At 41.8% G+C, this 20152-nt stretch overlaps 1 protein-coding gene across 3 annotated transcripts in view; it reads left to right on the top strand.

Annotated features, from left to right (window-relative positions):
* Hhla2 (HERV-H LTR-associating 2) overlaps positions 1-20152 on the top strand; it is an 86933-nt gene that overhangs the window by 5560 nt on the left and 61221 nt on the right. The gene's annotated exons all lie outside the window — the stretch shown is intronic.

Genomic DNA, 20152 nt, shown 5'->3' on the forward strand with positions numbered 1-20152 from the left:
AATTTGTTTTATCTTAAATTATTTTTTTATTTTTATTTGTGTGTATGTGTGCCTGACTTTTGTGTGTATCATGTGTCACCCTGCTCCTCCAGTCCCCACCAGATTCTTGAGGTAGAATTTAGGGCCTTACTATGGTAGACAAGGACTATATTACCAGGGAACTCCTCAGCCCCAGTCATTTGTTCTTGATTATCCCAATGGGTTGTTGTATTTGCTGCCCACCTAGGACTCATGTCTGTCTGATTCTATGTTCTTGACCTATAGCATTTCTACTCATTCCTTCTATAGGACTTCAGTTTTTGAAGTTTTTGAAGACTTGAGCTTTATCATATTAAAATGTAATTTACTTATATAATGGGGTCAAGTTAGTTGTTTTTGCAAACTATTGGTTTTTCTGTACATTCTAAGATGGTTCATTTTCACTTCTAAGCTGTTCATTTATAAGCCTGTGCTCTCGCAGATATGGACCTGAGGCAAGGATTAAAATATTGATATTTCATATAGACAGGAACAACCTGATACAGTGAGGAGATGGAAGCGAGGCAGGGTGGGTGGCTCTGGGAGGGATGGGTTTCTGTATTGACTGCTTCATGAACAATGGAAAGGAAACTTGGGAACTTTTGTGGCAGACAGTTACATTCACTCAGCATGATGGACATTTCTATAGCCTGAATAGAGAGCTGTGTCTCAAGGTAGTCCATGAGAATGAGGGATGAAGGAGAGAGATGGCATTCATCTGGCAGATCTATTGTTTCCTTTCCATAAAGATTTACCACACACCTGCTGGGAAGACAGTTCAGTGAGTAAAAGTATTTGCTGTACCAGCATGAGATCTTCTTGGACTCCGAGAACCCATGTAAAAGAAAGCCAGAGACAGTTGTAGCATCAATAATTCCAGTGATCTAATGGGAGACAGGAGACAGAGAGAGGAGAATGCCCAGAAGCTGGTAGACCAGTTAGCCTGGAATACAAAGTAGACAAATGGCAGAGAGTCCCTACCTGAATGGTGAAGAGAGACACCAATGTTCTCCTTTGCCTGCCATAGGCATGCTCAAATTCACACCAGCTAATGTGTGCCATATACACAGGCACACGCACATTTAGCACACAGAGGTAAACAAACCATCCTACACATCCAGACTTCATCATCTAGTCCCTGTGATGACAGCTCAGGATACCACGGCCGACCCAGGCCCTGCAGTAAAGTGTTTCATTTTACTCCAGATGTATGAGGAAGAGCCAGGCTCTGCAGGTGTGTGGCCAGCTGACTCAACTCTGAAGTGATGTTCAGAGAAAATGGCCTGGCACACTCAGTACAAATGATGAATAGGCTTCTCACAAGTGCAATAAAGTAAATAAACGAGTTAAAACAAAGCAATCTAAAGAGGCTCATGAGATTTGCATCCATGGCAGTAAATCACATTTATAAATCTTTCTGATACTTTGACCTTCCAAAGGAAAACACAACTTGGTTACTTTGGACAGCCATGAGAAGGGGGTCGATCAGATGACAGGCTGAAGAATAAGTGACCGGTAAACCACTTGTTGCTCTCTACATTTGTCACTGTATGCTGTATTTTTATTTTATTTATTTTAAAATTTTAATTCTGAGTTCTTAAATAGTTTCAAATTTGAGGATAAGTAAAAGGACAAGAACATAATAAAGGTTTATTACTTTTCCCCAGGTTCCCCTAGGCTAACATCTAAGATTCGTGTTGCATTCTAAAAATTTAAGATTAACAATGGAACAATACTATTACTGTGCTATCAATTTTATTTGAATTTCATCAGTTTTCATCACAATTGTCTTCGTGTTCCAGGACCCAATCAGAATACCCCTATAGGCTTAGTAGATCAGTCTCTTCAATCTTCTCTGAACTGTAAGTTCTCAGTGGTGTTTTGTGTTCTGTGACCTTGACAGTTCGGGGGGTTAGGTAAATTGTAGCTTTGACTGTTAGCTTTCTTGTGGCTAGATTGAGGCTGTGTGTTTGTAGCAGAATACCTACAGATGTGGTATACTTGACATCGTGTAACATGTAGTACAGATGTGGTACCCGTAGTTATGTATGACATAGTACATGATTGCATCATGACTTGTCATGGATAGTGTTCACCTGCTTGCTTGTGCATAGTAGTTTGTCAGGCTTTCCTACTTTATGTTATTATTATTATTATTATTATTGTTGTTGTTGTTGTTATTATTATTATTATTATTATTATTATGTTTTTTTGAGACAGGGTTTCTCTGTGTAGTTTTGGTGGCTGTCCTGGATCTCAGTCTATCAACCAGGCTGGCCTCGAACTCACAGAGATCTGCCTGGTTCTGGCTCTGCCTCCCGAGTGCTGGGGTTAAAGGTGTGCACCACCACCTCCCGGCTTGGCTTTCCTACTTTAAATGATGATTTCTTCCCTTGAGTACTCCAGTCTTTAGGAGGGACCAAGTCCTGTCTATATTCAAGAAGAGAGGCATTGAACTTTACTTGTCATAAGGAATTTGTGTGCAGATGCATTCTCTGGAATTATAGAGTAAGAGAAGCAATTCATTCTACCATGTATTTGTGTCAGATTAATCCAATATTATAACTTATTTGGCTGATTAAAATTTCCAGCCTTGGCCATGAGGGACTCTGAGGTTGAGGCCTGTAACCTTTGGTCATTGCTTCTAACTTCTCAGAACTTAACACGTCTTACTTGCCTTTCTTTGTAGCTCACCAAATGTGGCTTCCCACACTAAATGCATCTACCTCAGCCAGAGAAAGCATATTTCCTAGAGAAAGTCTAGCTAAGCTAGAAGGAAATATTTTATCCCTGGTTTTGATATTTATAAGAAAAAATAAACCTTACACTGGGAAAAAGCAGTTATATAGTTTATAAATTGCCTTCAGGAGTAAACTACCTTAAAAATGCAAAATTCATCAGAAGATTCTGTTAACACGCTTGTGTTATTTTCATCAATCATATTCTGTTGACATTAATGATATATTGTTCTAACTACAAAAATCAGCTGGCTTAATTGTTGATTTTTAAAAATTTCTTGGCAAGTCAGAGTAATTCATTTGGATTTTCAAGGGAAATTTTTTGCAGTATAATGATCTGAATTCTGATTCTCAAAAGTTGTTAATCACTGAAAATGAACTGCATCCTACATGCATATTGGCAGTGAGGATGAATTTGCTTGTTTGTTATGATTGTGTATTTGATTTCTCATCTCAGCAAATATAGAACTGGATGCCCTTATGGTGCATCTCAAGATTGATTTGACAGCTTGAGAGGCCATTTAGAATGAGGGTTTAGGGAAGATGTAAGTACTTGATATTACATTTCACTCTATGTCATTTTCTCAAGTGTATAAATTCCTTGAGATCTGAAACTTTTTAAATGCAACATTTAGTGGGAGTATTCAGTCATCACTGCCAGCACAAATGAAGTTACAGTCACTGTGTGCTAACATACCTATGTAAAAATACTATTTAGTGCATAAGATTTTACTTGTCACCCAAATGCACTCGAGGTTTGGTAGAAGGCTATAACTTACACACTTTTCAAGTTGTGTTAAGGCAATACAGAATCAAGAATGCTGACAGAATTCAATTGCTTTCCTTCACTTTACCAAGCAGAAATGGGGTAATATCTTCGTACAGTACTTGAGATATTATTCCACTTATAGCAAATCCATTGTGGTTTCTCCTTCCAGCTGTGTAACTCCCTCCAGCTGTGGAGAGCAACACCTGGGGGTGGGGGCGGCTTGCTTTTCTCTCTTTCCTAATAAGCCTCTGATCACTTAGTGAAGTCTCTTGGGGTGGTCTTTGTCTCCACTGTCTCTTGGGTAATTTAAGTACTGTTCTAGTGTGAAAAATAATAATTAAAGACATATGTAAATGTGTCAGCTAAATGTGGACCTATGCTTAATTATGCTATTCCGTGCCTCGTGAAATGTTGGAAGTGATGACGAGGATTGTGGAAATGTCAAGCAACATCAGACATTAAGTATAACTTACTTAGATATGTGCGGGAGGTAATAGGAATTCAGGTGAAGGAAGTAGCCTGTGAAGTCAGCCTGTGTCAAAATTACGAAAGGAATGGGGCATCCTCGGGTTGTTGCTGTTTTCTGGCCTGACCCTATAGACTGCTGACTGTGTCATCTGGCTGATGTCAACATGAGCAGAAACCCCTATCATGTCCTCCCCATACCCCCCCCATCCTTGGTGCCACTTTCAAAAGCTCTATCTCTTTCTTATTTCTTTCCTTGTTCTAATTTGGGGCTGGGAATGGGCATCAGCAGGAGTATAGTTTTCAAGATTGGTCTTTTGCACAGTTTGGGAGCTAGGATCTGAGCCAGAGAAACAACACATGGTACATAGAATTTGATTGCAATAAGTGGGACGTGACATAAATGTGATTATTTCTATTTTAATCTAAAGAGATATATATGTCCCCCAACTGGTTAATTCTATAGAACAGCAGAAAAAGTGGATGTCACCCAGAGCTGGGTGAGCATACGGCTTGTTTAGGGTGAACAGAAGCATACACATGTAACAGAGGAGTGGGATTAGTATCGCCGATTGGCTCTTGTTCCTTCTGTCTCCCCTACTCTGCTGTCAATCACAGAGAGCCACATTTTCCAGGCTCCCTTTCTCTATGACATCTGTATGGATTCAGCCAATGGGAGGCACAGGCAGACAACCAGAAGCCCAGAGGGGAGTGGAGAAGCCTGATCTTTCTCCCCAGTTTTACTTGTTGAGGGGTCCCAGCAGGGGCTGTCTTTCTTCTATATCTCCTTGGTGCTTTCACAGCCCAAAGAAAGATCTCACTGTCACTACCAACTTCTTCGACTGCCCGCCCAGGCCCATAGCAGCTTTTCATTACAGATAATGACTGGATGGTCTTACTCACTCCTTTAAGAAAAAACATAAAATAAAATATAAAACAAACAAAGCACACCCACGGCTGTTGCTGTTTCCTGGCCTGACCCTCTTGTTATTCACTCTGTCATCAGTCATCCCTGCCATGTCCTACACAAATCTGCTCAGTGTAACCGAACTCTGGTACTAATGGCTCACGGTGTGCCTACCCTTGCTCTGAACTGCCTGGGAAGCTATGCTATCTGACCAGGGGTTATTCTTAACCAACAACTGATATATTTGGAGATGCAAACATCCTCTTACATCTTGGAAAAAAGCAAGGCTGTGGTGTAATCTAGCTTTCAGTGCTTCCCAGGCTATAAGTCAAAGACCATAGTTTAGCCAAGCCTAGAGTGCTGGGCTTCTAACCTTTCTTTGTATTACTTCCTCATTTCTTTATGTCTGACTCTTGAAAGTTCATTCTTCTCAGTGATCCTGCTGTGTTGATACCCATTTCTGCCTCTGCTTCTAGGAACTGGGAGTTTACAGTGGTAATAGAGAAACTCTGTTAATCAGATAAGTCACATAAGTGGAGTTTAGGAGCATCAGTTCCCAACAGTTCCAACTTTGACAAGGAAGGTAATAGCAGCAGAACATCCAGAGGAATGAACAGTTGGTGGAAATTTTGACATTTTAAAATTGAAGAGAATAAGAGGCTAGCCATGATGTTTAACATTGATACAAAGTATAAGAAATGCCTGTGGGATTATTAGTGATGTGTACTTCTGGGGGTTTCTGTGAGTCTGTCCCAGATGGTCAGATCATGCAGGCTCTCACACAGTGGAGGTTGGGTCCGTTGATGGATTCATCCCACAATGACAGACTAGGAAGCTGTGAAAAGTAAGTCCCCGGGATCCAAACCTGGTCCTGGCTTCTTCACATAGCCCCCCCCCCTTTTTCTCTGTCCCCGCTTGTCAAGGCAAAGCTTACCTGTCACACGTTCCTGACACCATAATGCTCTAAAATTAGATAATTAGACAAAATACCCTGAAACTCTGAGCCAAAGTAAACAGTGTTTCCTTTAGGTTCTGTAAGTGTTGGGTCCCAGGGATGAGAAAGATAATATACTTACCCAAATGAAGAAGGTGCATCAAGGCTAGATTTTACGGTAGAGCAATGATCTTGTGCCTTTGAGTGAGGAATTTTCAGTAGTGCAAATGCCTGGGTGGCAATTGTAAATCAAGTCTGATGCAAGACTCGAGATGCAAACTCGAAGGTAATTATATGAAGCCAGGAATTCTCAGAGTTGAATCATACGTCTCCTTTTTTGGAAAAAGGCTAGCATGTGTAGTCTTGTGGAGATGCAAATAGGACCGTGCAATTTAGTGGGAGTAAAGCCAGGAATAGCAGGCGCAGCTAAACAGAGTGGCACCATTTGTAAAGTCACCACCAATGACTGTGTGCAACTAGGGGGATTTTTTTTGAGGTAGTGTTTTTGAGGACCATTTACCAGGAGGGGGGATGGGAAGCACTCACCTATTCTGCCCCCCCACACCCACACCCACAGCATTTCCATAGACATAACCTTCTCCATGATTCTGGGATGTGGGCGATGTCCTGGGGAGAGAGAAAGGAGAGAATTACTATGATTCTCCCTCTCCCTGCTTCTGAACACTCTAGGTCAAGGCTTGCCCTTGGACAAAGTAGTCAGTTGGCTGGAGTTTTCCCCAGAACTGGTTACTACAGTGTGGCTGAAGGAAGAAGTGGGCAGGTAGATTAAAGTCTTGCACAAGAGTTGACCATCGAGTATACATACGTTCGGGGTCCAAGGTGTTCAATGCACTTGAGTGTAGTCTGTCTTCATGTGCAGGGGTAAAGACTAACCACAGAGCAGTTAGGGAAAACAACTGACTTAATGCAGAATCAGGTCTGACTGTATACAGAAATTAAGCTCTGAAACCTTTAACACTGGTTTTAGTCTATTGGTGTGGGTTGAAGCTGAGTGCTTAGGGATTCGCTTCTCATCACATCTCCTAGTGTGGTTATGATGGCTTTCCTTCAGCCCCCACTAACTCCTCCCTTATTTGTAATTCAGTTATTTCTGAGAGAGGGTGGTTGGTTAACAAGGCTCACTCTTCACTCTCTCTTCTGAGTGCCATTGTTCCCAGCCTAAGTCTAGACACACCTTGGTTTTGATGGATTTCTCCGGGTCAGCACAGGTTGGGTTTTTACCTTTGTGCCCATAATACTAACAAATTGGCAATGTAACTCATACTAACAACTATTCCTTTAAAAATATCCAATGCTGAGAGAGGTGTTAACGGAGGAAATAAGTGAAAGAGGCCATGAGTAGCCGTCAACCGAATTCTGTGTTCCCTTGATTCTACTTCTGTTACCTGGAGTGAAACACATCCATGGCCCTATGTTGTCCTCTAAGAAACAAAAGGGTCTTCTATCCCATCCTGTGGTGCCCCTTCTTACCATTTCACACATTCACGTACTAGAAGGTTGGTCATCTGTCCCCACCCCAGCTCCCCCAGTACAGGGATATTGCAAGGTGATGGGGCTTTCAGAGGTGATCTGCAGTTGAAGGTGATTGGGTCATGACATCTTTGAAGGTGTAGTTCAGTGCCGCTCTCCTGGGGTTGGTTAAATCTGGCGTGAGTGCATTCATTCCTGGTGGAGCAGTAGAGTAGGCTGACTAAGAGCAAGAGTGACTTCTCCTGTTTTTGACTGTGCCTTTGGGTGTTTGGTTTTTGTTTTTTCTGTTGCCGTGATAAAACACCATGACCAAAAGGAACTTATAGAAGAAAGAATATATTTTGGCTTATAGTTTCAGAGGCTGAGTCCATGAGGGTAGAGGACACATGACAGAGTAAGAATCGTAAGGTCACAGTCACCCCTCTAAATCTGGATATCACTGCATATATAACAGCTTACAGATTATGGTATTGGCAGTAATCTAGTAAATTCTGAAGCTAAAAGTCAGAGCCAGCTCTGACCCTACAACCCCTGCTTCTGACCTGGCAACAACGCTCAGGTATTCTCACTATTTAATAAGACTGATGAGGTATCCTCACCAGCTAACAAGACTGACGAGGTATCCTCACCAGCTAAAAAGACTGACGGGGTATCCCCACTAGCTAACAAGACCGGCACTCAAAGATGGGGTTATTTTTCCTCAACTCATCTGAATACAAAAGTTGTTGTGCCAACCAAGTGAGATGCCAGGCTCGGTGCCAGAGCTTCTTTTCGGCTCTTCAGGAGAGCAAGTGCCTTTGTTTTCCCAGATGGGCTGAAAACAGTGCTTTTGTGTGCACATTAAGCCTTTTTCTTAGAAGCTCTTGCCCTGTGGAATCAGATTAAATTCAAGGTAGCTCATCAAGTGTGTGCCAGGGGTGTGTTTCCTGCCCTCAGAAGAGCCTCCAGCTCAGAACTGAGTACTGGCTGCTTCATAAAAGTGGTGTGCATACTGATTGGGTGTGCTCTGAGCCTTTGGAGACAAGGGCATTGGCAACAGGAAAATACTCGAAGATGATAACAGAAATGGTCCCCTGCTACCCAGAATGCTTAAGCATGTGCCCAAGGACCAATGTTAATTTCTCTTGGAGCTATTAACCTCTCCTTTGCCTCTGGGCCCTTCAGTTGGTCCTCTCTGCTGAGGAGGGTGCCCAGCCTGGACTGTGTAGCCCTGGGCAGGTCTCTTAACTCTCCCACACCTTGTTTAACATGCATGTGAGAGGGCGATGCTGGCTAGGATTCTGAGAGGTTTTGTATCTGCTAGTGGGATTCTGGCGTGTTTGGACAGGTGAGCTATTAGACAAAATTCAGATGATTTATCTGATGGTGGGAACTTTCCCCTTTGAGCTTTCCTCTAGATAACAAAGCAATATCAGATACTACCAGCGATATGTCTTGGAGGAGGAATTAAGGCAAATAGGGATTATCAGTCTCTGTGTGTTTGGAGTTAAGTCTTCTTTGTTAGAAAATGATGTGGAATTTGAGGCTTAATTGAGATTTGGTCTAGTTTTAAGTGTTATTTACAAAGCTTGAGAGAGCCAGTCTGATGCTTTGAGAATGCTAATGGCAGATCTGCACAGGTTCAGGAAGCAACAGTCTTGTGCTTTATCAACATTTGTGAGAAATAGTTTGGCTGGCAGCTGGATTTCTTGGTATTTTGAAAGGGCAGGTGATATGCATAAATAGATTTGGTGGCTTTCTTAAGGTTGTTTGTTTTTTAACTGGAATGCTATACCCATGTTTTCCTTCCTCCTGATTTCAAATGTCTACTGATGCTCAGAAGCCTTGTCTGTTTGTGTGGTTTGCATGGGTTGATGTTTATTTGAATAATCTGAGGCAGCAGAAAAGGAATACGTTTAATCATCTAACCTTTACAATGAGGAACATTTGAAATGTCAGCATTTTATTTCCGGAACAGGTGAGCTATTACATTATTAGGCTCTTATTTATTTACATACCATATCTTTTGGGAAAAGGATTTGAAACAACTTTGAACTGCTTCTAATAAAGGATAAAAAATAGTCAGGACAAAAGAGATGAAAGAGTAAACAAAGTAAAGAAGTCAACATAGTCTAGTGATGGACCTAAGGGCATGGAAACAGGACCAAGGCAGAAATAATTTGTATAATCTTTACTATTCAAAAGAAGAGAATACATTCTTCTGGTTCAAAAGTCCCAGCAAACATGGTATTAGGAACGTTGGTTACATTCATTCAGCAGACACTTAAATACACATTAATTAGCCCTGTCCTGTGTCAGGTGCCTTGGAAAATAGTGATGCAGGTAAGAATGCCCTTCTCACGAAGTTCACAGTAGCAGACATGGTAAGTCCTGCACCTGCCGACACATGACCAATTGCACTTTGTTTTCATAGAATTTATGGAAAGAGTAACAGTTCTGAATGCTTCCCTGATTCTCTAGTCAGACACCTGAGAAACAGCAGACATCAACCAGGTTAAGGAAAGCAGGAGAAGCAGCAATATGGACTGGAAACTCTGCACTGAACCAGTGTACCTGTAGACAGACCAGAGAGGGCCTGCCAAGGCTGGCACTGACAGCTGGGGCAGGTCACCCATGCCCCAGTACTGTGATTTAGCTTTATCAAAGTTAACATGTCAGTGTATACAGACTTTTTAATTCCTGAAAAGGAAAACTTATTTTCTTTTGAATTTACTGTGCTTAGTAATTTATATAGTTTAAGTCTTATATTGTTTTTCAACTAAAATTTAATAACCTTGGTCAATTCCTCCAAACCTTTTTTTTTTTTTTTAAGTTTAATGTGTCTAGGGAACTTTGGTCTACTAAGCCTTCAATAAATCTGGCTGGAGAGACATGAAATTAGTACAAACTGAAGGTTGAAGCCTGGTCTAAAGACAGCATTTCCTCCTTTGACTAAGGCAGAGTTTTCAAAACACACAAGTCACAGTTTCCCTGAACAATTATTTTGAGTTGAACACCATGCTCATTCACTGGGCTTGTGGGGTGAGTAGAAATTGAATCCAGCCCTGTTTCCTGTTCCAATACCACGTGCCTGAATAGGGATGGGAGCAATCCAGAAGAAAGGGAACCTTTGCTTCTTTATAGGAAGATACTGGCTGGTTGTAGAACATACACTTAAAGTAGTCTAATGTAAGGAAGGATCAAATGTAACAATTCCATAAGAGTCTACATGCAGACTACAAATAGGACGTCTGTGACATTCATTTAGTGAGATATTAGTTTAATGAATAGGCCTGTTTGTGGTTGACTTTTAGTAGGGGTCTACATGCCAGCTATTGCTGATTTATGTTGCAACTATACACTTCAGAAATTAAGTTGGCAAGAGGAAGAGTGAATTCAGTGGGGAGGGAACATCTTGATATCCCAGCCATCGGATAGGCACTTCATTATTTTACATAAGTTAAGAGATTTACCTATAGAATTCTGTAAGAGAACTAGCTTTGGAGGCAGAAAGATTGTTTCTAAAAGAAATTAGAAACTTTGGACTGGAAAGATGGTTCAGTAGTCAACACTGATTGCTCTTCAAGCCTGATGATGATCTGAGTTTGATTCCCAGAATCCAGGAACCCATGATAGAACTTAGTCCTAAAAGTTCTCCTCTCCCTCCATGTGCATGCTGTGACATGTGTATGCCCACTTACACACATGCATATGTACACACATAATTAATAATGATGACGATGATGGTGAAATAATAAAATTTTACCATAACTAACCTTGAATGTAGCCTTTATCAGACATTTTTTTCTTCATCCTCATTATAAAGTAGAAATGATCCTGGTCAAAGGGTGTTTGAGGGAGGATCTAGATGGCCTTATGAATGACCATGGAAAAGATCCTAGCTGAACCTTCTGCTATGTCTTGCAAGAGCCTCCTAAACATGCCTACCAAGATAAATGAACCACAAAACAGGTCCAAGGGTTGCAGGGTAGATTGACCTGCTCCGGAAAATTCTTTCATAATTGACCAATTATGTTGGAAACTGAGCTGAAAACAAACATTTTACTTAGCTAATGTTCACTCTAATTCCTGGAAACAAGCAATTACCTAAATCATTTCTCTTCCTCCCTACAATATCTTTTCCTTTATATTATGTCAGTTTGTGCTTACTGGAGAAAATCAGAAGGTACAAACAAAAAAAGGGGGGCCAGAAACTTTAGAAAACGGACAAAATCAAGCCATAATCCTATTATGTAAAGAAACAATAGCGACTTCTTATTCTGGCTGGCACTTACTTCCCACCCACATGTACACTGTAGCTGCATACATTTTAAGAACCATGTAAGCTGTGCTGGTCCTTGCTCTCACAGTGGGCCCCATCGTGAGGTGTGTGAGAAGTTTAGTGCATGTCTCAAGGCCTCTGGAATTTAGATTCCTGTTTGCCTTTATCAACATTGGCTCTCTTGCCTCACTTCTTCCATCTTGTAGCTATTTCCTTATCTCCCCTTCAGCAAACATCTGTTTGTGGTAGACACAAAGTATCCATAAGGTCTTTAAAGTCATCTGGCCACTGTCTGTCTGTTGTACCTTAAGAGTATTGGCTAGTTTTATTTCAATTTTATACAAGCTAGAGTCATCAAAAAGGAGGGAGCCTCAACTAAGAAAATACCTCCATAAGATCTGGTTGTAGGGCATTTTCTTAATTAGTGATTGATGGGGGAGGGCTCAGCATATTGTGGGTGGAACCATCCCTGGGCTGGTGGTTCTGTGTTCTATAAGAAAACAGATTGAGCAAGGCATGAGGAGCAAGTCAGTAAGCAGCACCCCTCCATGGCCTTTGCATCAGCTCCTGCCTCCTGGTTCCTGCCCTGTTAGAGTTCCTGTCCTGACTTCCTTTGATGATGAACTGTGATGTGGAAGTATAAGCCGAATAAACCCTTTCCTCCCCAAGTCATGGTCATGGTGTTCCATTACAGCAACAGTAACCTAAATCAAGACACTAGGCTTTTTCTCAGTACTTTCCCTCTTTTTGACCTCCCAATCCCCAGATTCCTTTTTATTTCTTACTCCCAGTGCCTTAGGAAATTGCATTAATAAAATGTGGAGGAGAGTTAGAATCCAAAGCCTTAGGTGGGAAGGAAGGGAGTCTCAAATGACAGTGTCAGCCAGTAAAGCATTTCTTTTTAAAATTTTTACTCAACTCTAGCAACATATTTGATTTTTAAAAAGTGGCTACCATGTTATGTTCCTTGAAACCAGCCTGTTCAACTGTTTTACTGAGAACAGAGTTCATCAAATGTGGCCATTTTATAACCAGCTCATTATCACGACACTTAAATTTTCTTTTTTTTTTCAAGACAGGGTTTCTCTGTGTAGCTTTGCGCCTTTCCTTGAACTCGCTTTGGAGACCAGGCTGGCCTCGAACTCACAGAGATCCGCCTGGCTCTGCCTCCCTAGTGCTGGGATTAAAGGCATGCACCACCACCGCCCGGCCAGACACTTAAATTTTCAATTGTGTGTGTATGTATGTGTCCATGTATGGGCATGTGCACGTGACTTTGTGGTGGGAGCCATGTAACTTCTTGAAGGAACAATGCCTTCAAGAAGAGCATGAGTGTCTTTCCTTGTGTCAAGACCCCTGGAGACTCCGACCTACTTAGCATTGAACTACGCTGCATGATTCTGGGCACAACCCCGGGAACATGTGTGCTTTGTGCTCTCCTTGCTTTTGTTATGCTAGCCATACTGATGGCCTGAACAAGTCACAGTAGGTCACGAAGCTTAATATTACATATGATTTTAACCATAGTGATTGATACAATGAAGAATGATTTTAGCCATAAGAGCTTTAAAGAAATGCTATTAATTAGATGCATCAAGAGTTAATGGGAACATTCAAGGAACAGGGAAAGAAGCAGAATCACAGAAACCCACTGTTCCATTTCTAATAACTGTGCCAATGCCCCCAAGAAATCAAGGGAGTTAGACATAAGGACAAGGGATAAACAGTGCCAACTATTAAGAGTAAGTTTCTCAGTTAAGTTGCCTATAGAATAAATGGAAAAACCTGGTATGTCCTCAGAGAGGATAGAGCAGTATAAAGTGTAGGATGGGTTCATCTAGCTCTGGCTCATGAGTTGATCATGTAAACCTAGATGCTACCAGATGACAGAGTTATAAATATGCTGTAACCACATGTGCCGCCAATGGGACACACTGTTCTACCTGTAGGTGTGCCTAGTTAGAAAAGTTCCTTTGTAGCTTGCAAGACTGCTTCTGCTTCTGATGGTAGAGATATAGGTCAAAGGTTAATGGGTACTCGTGGGAGAGTTGGGAGGTGGAAGGAGAAAGAGACAGGATACAAGCATATTGTAACCGGTTTTTTGTTTTTTGGTTTTTTAGAAACTTATGAGGTATAAACTGGTTGTACTAACTGTTCATGCAAACCGTTGAAACTGTATAAGACAGCTCAAGCTATTTGAGGCTGCTTGCTCGCAAGGCAATAGGCAGTCACAATCCCTTCTTAGTACCAACGCCACGCAGCTGTCCCGGGGCCTCGAACCCATCTGCAGCAAGGCCTCCAGCACCTGTACATGCCTGCAGATGCCTAAAGAGGGTGTCAGATGCCCTGGAGCTGGTGTTCCAGGTGGGTACTGGAAACTGAACTTGGGTCCTTTGCAAGAGCAATAAGTACTCCTTGCCACTGATCCATCTCTCCAGCTCCAGATTACATTTTATAGTTAAGTATAGGCATCAATTTCTTTTTCAAGTGTGTGTGTGTGTGTGTGTGTGTGTGTGTGTGTGTGTGTGTGTGTTGGATGTTTAGAGACTGTGAGTAAGGACACTCACAATCTCTCTTCTAAGTGGAGTGTCTCAGCCTGCCTTTTGCCACAGCCTGCCTTATGGCAGCCTTGATAATACTCAGATCCTCTGCTAGGGCAAGCGTCAATGCCTGGCAGTGCCAGCTTTTAAGCTTCTGGACCCATTGCCTCATGGCACTTTCTCATGGCTGCTCGGAGTCAGTCGCTGATCATGGTTAGGAGTAGTAACACATGCCTTTGGCTTTAAGATATGATCCCTCCATGGGAACTCATTTATGGCTAATCTCAACTAATACCCTACTCAAAAATCTCCAAGGAGAGCATTCAAGAGGGCACTGAGATGTATGTGGAGGCCTAAGTAATTTATTAGAAGAGCTGTTAATGCCGTGAATAGACAGATGAACAGAAGACAGCATGACAGGGGGTCTGAGGAGAGTTAGGGCTCCAGAACCAGAGGCAGACAGTGGAATGGGGCTCTGAGGAATCAGGACCCACATGGCTCTTACACGTTCCTGGTGACAAGGGTGGATTCACAGCACAAACCTCTAGGCTGGCTCTTGGCTTCCCTTTCAGGAGGTAGAGAAGGGCTGCCAAGCAGGAGATGTGTCCACCGATATTCTCTTTCACGTAACCTCACTTCCCTAGGTGAGAGATCTGGCAGCTGGAAGTCTGTTAGCCGGTCTCAGTAGGGTGCCTGTCAGCATGTGTTGGGGAAAGGCTGCAGAAAGTATGGTTTTAGGCTGGGCTCCCTATAAACTGGACTTTGACCGGACATTCTGATGCCTAGGCGTCTGGAGTGAGACCTCACCATGAGTCTTGCTGAAACTTCTTTGGAACTCCGCTGATATCTGGGACCTTTCTTCCCTGTCCTTCATCACAGGTTCATCCTCCTTCCCCAATATATCTGCTGCATTGGTCCATCCTCTTCTTAGGAGGAGCCAAGCAGCTCACACATCCAGTAAGTGGCTATGAAAATTACAAAATCTAGTCAGAAACTCTGTGTCTACCAGCTCGCTGATCTCATAGGTGCTAGGTGTTCTTGGGGGAGAAGATCCCTAGAGGCAAATACTGAAATATGCTAATCCAGGTACTCATAGAGTCACTAGCTTCTATTCAGTTCCCACGTGGGAACAGATGTGTTTGTTCGTTCACAGGTGAAAACGTATTTTGAGCATCTCTTATGGTAGTTAACAAGTCCTTCACCACTGATAGAATTAATCATCATTAAAGCACTTGTATCAGCAGCTTCTACAGTACAATCTTGGGATGCGTGTTCTGAACAGTTGTTCAGTTATTGCTCACTCATCCTCAGGGAGCAGACTAAAAGCAGCGCATGCCCTCATCCCATGGTCTGTGCTTAAGCATTTCATTGTGTAGTATACTGTGAACTTTATTTATGGCAGTGAACCTCATATCTGATTGCAAACTGGTCAGTTACAAGAGCATCAAATTGGAAAGACAACATACTTTGGTTTCTATTTTTTTTAACCTGTCAATTTCTGATTTATCGAAGTCTTTATGGTTTATACACAAGAGGAATTGATCTGTTGCCACATCATACAGGGAGTTCTAATTTGTACACTAGGCCATGCTACATGTGCAGGCTTTGGTCTTTCCTCCTTATCCTCTACAGATGAAGTTATGTGTAAAATGTAAGTGCGCAATCCAAAAGGCAATAGATGACTTTTGAATCCTCCACAAAGGTGATGTTCTAGAGTTTAGAATCTTCCTGAGTTTGCCTGCCTCATTATTTCTCCTGAGGCCTGTCCTTCCAACAGGCCAGTGGCCACTATTCTCTCTGAGTCCATCTTCTCCCAGGAAGTTGGGAGAATCTTCTAGACTCATCTAGAATTTAGGATGTCTCCTTGAGTTTCTCCGTGGTTTCTTGGCATTTTCATAAGGTAGGCCTCTACATATAATATCAATAAATAATATCTATATTTTAAAAAACCAAAGTTTACAGTTCAGTTTTGTGAAGAGACTGTGGTTCAGATGAGGGATTCTAGGGCAAGATAAAGTTAGTGGTGTCTAGAGCTAGATGTCTGTGTCGTGTGAGTTTATAAAAGCCACAGAGTACTTTGGGGAGGTCTTGAGTTCAGTTCTAGGGAATTTGAGCCAAACTATCAATGATGAATTTGGGAAAAAATGACTACAAACCAAGTAGTAAGTAGAGAGCAGTAGGACTGTCCTGTGTTTCCTGCGTCTAAGCTCCCAGTGGCCATGTACTAAGTCAGAGCGGAGAACTTCACTGGGAGTAGATAAATCTCCTGTACAGCAAGCAGACTTCGCGGAAATGACAACAGGAGATTTTTAACCTGTTTTCAAGATCACCAGCTTCCTGTGTGGGCCTGGCTGTCCAGAGTTTTCTCTCAGGGGTTTGAAAAAATGGTCCCATCACCAGGCGGTGCGTCTGTCTAGACTCACCCTGCTCCATTCTGGGGCGGCTGCTAGCTCACACTTGAGGATGTCTGCACTGTATCCTGGAGTTCATTCACTCCTGAATTGCAGAGAGCTCTCTTTCCCATGCCATTCCTCTCTTGTTTTTACATGCATTTTGGTGGAGCGTTCCCTCTCCCAAGCTTCTTAACAAGGGAAGATGGTTATTTTTCGGAGACGGTGTAAGTCTGACAATGTCATTCTGCCTTCATATGCTTTGAGTTGGATGTAATTCTAGTTTAGAGGTAATGTTCTATTAGAATCCCCCATGGCATAGGATTTTCTTTTCTTTTTCTTTTTTTTTTTTTAACAGAGGTAATAGCCAAAGAGATGACAGAATTAGTGAAGAGCCACGACTACCTTATCATACCACCTCTTCACTGTCGCTTCCCCAGAGAGAGTGTCTTCCTGTGTAACCTGTGTTTTTATTGCCTTTCTGTTCTACTTTCTCATTGGCTCTCAGGCCAGCCATATGACTTCCTTGTCACTGCCTGTCTATACAGACCTCCAGGTCTCTATGGTTGGTACTGGGATTAAAGGCTCGTGTCACCACACTTGGCTGTTAATTTCAGAAAAGAAACTCACTAAAGAGGTGTAAGTGTATAAATTTGAAAGACATTATAAGATAGTTCTCTATTAGTAATATAAGTTAGGATAGAAAGTAAATCAGGTACATTTTGGACTTACCAAAATAGGATAAATAATGGAATATTTTCTCTGAGTTTGTCAAATGCAAATGGACTAGATATTGTTGAGGTATTTCTTGCTTGTATATATTATATATAGTTATTGTACTTATTGCATATAGTTTTTCTTATATTAGTTATAGCTTTTTTTATTAGAATAAAAAGGGGAAATGTGGTGATATTTTAATTGTGCTGAAATGTGATTTTATTTGTATGTTAATAAATAAAGTTTGCCTGGAGATCAGAGGTCACACAGCAAGGTCACATAGTGAGTGATAAGCAGAAGTCCAGCGGTTGATAACACATTAAATCCAATCACATGGCAGTCAGAGTCTCTGTGTGGTCAAGAATTTTCTTTTTGCTCGAAAGTCATGCTGTTGTGAGGTTGAAAGCCATTGTGATCCGTGATATTTTTCTTGGGTGTCTGCAGAGGTTTTTTCCCCGTTATGTTCTGAAATTTCAGAATGAAGACTCTTGAGTTTTTCCATCTACCACGTCTGTTCAGTAAGGTTTTTCTGCCTTTGTATTTCAGTAATAGAGACTTATCTCATATGTGCTGGAAATTTTGTATCATAATTTTTCTTAGCTTTCTATTCTCTTTCTCGCCTTTCTGCCCATCCCCAGGCTTTTCTAAGGCTGCCATCAGATTTTTCTTTTTCTCCTGTTTTGTACCTCTGTGTCTTTTTACTCTACTCTCAAGCACCCCTCCTCTGCTTTATCTTTGGTTTCTAGTGACTTTACCTCTGCCCTTGTTTCCCATCTCCAAACATATGGTCTGCTAATTTTTATGGCATTTCACTCCTCTTTTATGGATGCAGCATTTTCTTATCTCTCTGGGAATAATAAGACAGTCTTATCTTAGGTAGTTACTGTATTTGCTGATTTCTTAACCTACATATTTATTTAATATGTAGGATACCTTTTTGTGGAAGACGCTGTTGTATTTTAATTTCTATTTTCTATGACAGCTTCCCTCCTGGTACCTGGGAGTCACTGAATGACTCCTTAATATTGAGAATGGGAATCGAAGAGGCCCAGAGAAGGCTAGAGAGCCTGCACTTTGGACCATGCTTATCATCTAGGTTTGTTGCAGGACTGCTCTGGCAGGGGAGAGAAAAGGGCCTCTATTCTACAGAGAATTCATTAACTATTCAATCCTCTTCATACACCAGCTCTAAACTGTGTCTGGCTTATCAACCTGGATATTCATGCTTTTAATTTCTGTAGGAAACAAGCCTCCAGGTATCTCCCAGAGTAGGCACATTGGCTCTGCAAAGAGGGATGGAGGAAAGAACCTGGAGAGGAACGTATAATCATTTCCTCTTACGTGCTGTGATCGTATCTGGAGCCTTTTTTACTTTTAGACAGGGCCTCACTGTGAAATCCTGGTTGGTCTGGAATTCTGGAGCTCCCTATGCAGACCAAGGTGTCTTCAGACTCACAGAAGTATGCATGCCCCTGCCTCCACAGTGCTGGCATTAAAGGTCTTTCCCGGTATGTCTTGGCTTGATTCCATTAAACAAATTGACTGCTGAGAGCTTTCCATTCCACTCTCATCCAGCCAGTTGATGAAGAAGCTTTCCACTCCTTCCCTTGGCACAGCAGAGGGGTCAGAGCACAAGAATAAACTCTTCTATAGTTGTGTGTCCTAGTAGAAAACAGACTGAGATGCTCCCATTCATATCACCCCCAACTCCCTTCCCTCCACTGATCTTTCAGACAAATTCCTGAGTAGCTCAGGTACTGTCCTGTTCTTCTTAGGAAGGCCCATGATGATGATGTGTTTATTTATTATTTTTCTTGTGTAGATTATATCACCCGGCAGGACCTCACACCCACTTTTTCTTTCTTGCGCATTTTAAAATTATTTTATTGCATTTCATGACACTTCTCTAATTACACTATTTTCCCTTCTCTTTCTTCCCTTCAAAACCTCCCATATAATCCTCATTGCTTTCTTTCAAATTTATGTTCTTTTTTTCATTAATTGCTGTCACACACACACACACACACACACACACACACACACACACACACTTCTAAATATACAAAAACAACCTGCTCAATTTGTGTAACGTTGTTCTTGCATGCCTGTTTTCAGGACTGATCATTTGGGGTTGAATAACCAGTTGGGGTGCTTTTCTATGGGAAAGACTGTTTCTCCCACTCTCAGCACTCAGCCTGTAGGTCTTGATATAGGGTTGAGGCTTCTTGGGCTTCCCCTCTTCCACATGTCCATTGCTGCTGTCCGTGTTCAGCTCATGTGCAGGCAGTCATGTCAGTGAGACTTTATGGGCATAGCTTTTGACAGCACTAGGAGATACAATCTCATAGCACCTATGAACTGAGAAGGGCCCCTCTCTCCTATATCAGACGGCAACAGGAGACTGTCTTCAGAGAGGGCTGTTCTGTCTCAATTTTCATCTCACACCTAACCAGTTCCAATGTCTTTTGGACACCCTCATACAAACTGCTTGACTCACATTTTTCTAGTACTGTTTAAGTATCAATTTTCTTAGGCCTACTAATTCAGTTACTTCTCATCTATTTTTAGTGAACTCCCAAATTTGGGGCACTATTTTTTTTTCTTTGCCTCGTTTGTTTTACTGCTTTGTGTCTTTTAAATGCCATTGCCAAGTGTTTATTGAATTAAGGAGATGGAAAACAATTAAAGGCACGTGTCTAATTTGTGTTGTTGTCTCAGAACCCTTCCGTGAGCGCTTTCTTCACACCTTGTGGGTGCTGTCATCCCGGACTGCAGAATTCCTCAAGTGCACACAGACTTTGTCCTAATTGCTCTGACAGCACAGCTCGTCTATAATATTGGATTCTGATGCAGTCTACTCTCCAGGTTACTAAGATTCTATTGTATAATTTCACAATCTATAGCACTCATGAATTCAGCCAT

Source organism: Peromyscus leucopus, chromosome 12, assembly GCF_004664715.2.
Source record: "Peromyscus leucopus breed LL Stock chromosome 12, UCI_PerLeu_2.1, whole genome shotgun sequence".
NCBI lineage: Eukaryota > Metazoa > Chordata > Mammalia > Rodentia > Cricetidae > Peromyscus > Peromyscus leucopus.